Source organism: Amphimedon queenslandica, unplaced genomic scaffold, assembly GCF_000090795.2.
Source record: "Amphimedon queenslandica unplaced genomic scaffold, v1.1 AMPQUscaffold_11749, whole genome shotgun sequence".
In the NCBI taxonomy this organism is placed as follows: domain Eukaryota; kingdom Metazoa; phylum Porifera; class Demospongiae; order Haplosclerida; family Niphatidae; genus Amphimedon; species Amphimedon queenslandica.
In genome coordinates this window covers 1-1,382 of record NW_003548009.1, presented here as the reverse complement: position 1 = coordinate 1,382, position 1,382 = coordinate 1, and positions in this window count along the sequence as shown.

Genomic DNA, 1,382 nt, shown 5'->3' with positions numbered 1-1,382 from the left:
CAATGTACAAAATAAAATTTGGCTAATTTTGCATTTAACTTAATTTAAAGCATTTTTGTGTCAAAAGGTCAGATTACCCATGCACTTTTGACTGTTTCGTCGAATATAAACCTAGCTTAAGTCTGTCTGTTTCCATGTTTATCTGTATGAAAAAATTTCCCTTCTTAATAGCCTAATCTTAATCAAGAGTACTCTTGTCTTAATCTTCATAACTTATTGAAGTGGGTGTGGTCACAGTCAGTGGCGGCGGAAGCAATATGAAATTGAGGGGGCTATAGGGGGCGCGCGAAGCGCGCCCACAAAAATTCAGCGACCTAATTAATTATTCATGATGGGCGTGTCATTTAACGCCCATATTAATTAACGAATTGAGCCTAACTGATTAATAATGTCTTCTCAAAGCAAGTTATCAAGTTTTTTCGCTACTGCTTCTACTTGTACCACCAGTTCCAGTGATAATCTCTTGGGAAAGAGAAGTGTTAATTCTGCTGCATCACTTGAAGCTACCACCGATGAAGATAATGCTACAGAAAGTAGTGATGACGAGAGTGATACTGACCATTCTGATTGTGATCATGGAGATCGCAGTGGAGATATAACAAAGGATTTAGAGAGGAGAATTGCTTCAAAGTGTACCTCTGCTTGCTGTTCTGATGATATAAGTTGTCCTGTTCATCCAACACTTGGTTCAAAGGTAGCTAAACGCAAGCAAGGGAAGCAGTCACGCTCTCTATGTAGCAGCTGGTTTAGTGAATATCCATGGTTGACTTACTGTACAATTAAAAGAAAAGTTTTCTGTTTTTACTGTAGGAAAGCATACAAAACAAAGGTTTTGACCTTCAGTAAAAAGTCAGATCAAGCATTCATTGGCATTGGTTATGATAATTGGAAAAAGGCAAAAGCTCGATTTAAGTCACACCAGCGTAGTCACACTCATACTGAAGCTATTGTCAAGTTAAAAGTTACTGAGCAGCCTTCAGTCATTAGCCAGCTAGTCAGTTCTAGTCTGAGAGACAAAGAACAAAGAAGGAAGATGCTTTTGCTGCAGCTGTTGTCTTTGAGATATCTTGCCAGGCAAGGTCTTGCTGTGAGAGGCCACAAAGATGAGGAAGGAAACCTGTTCCAGTTGCTTAAATGTAGAGCTACTGTAGTTCATGGTGTTGATGAATGGTTAAAAAGTGGGAAGTACCTTAGCCATGATATAATCAATGAGTTAGTTGAAATTATGGCACTCAATCTGCTATGCAACCTTTTAACTGAGATCCGTCAAAGTCAATGGTTTGCTCTCATTTCTGATGAAACAAGGGATCAGAGTGGTCTGGAACAATTCTGTATTTCCATTCGGTGGGTTGATCAATCATATACAGTTTCTGAAGACATAT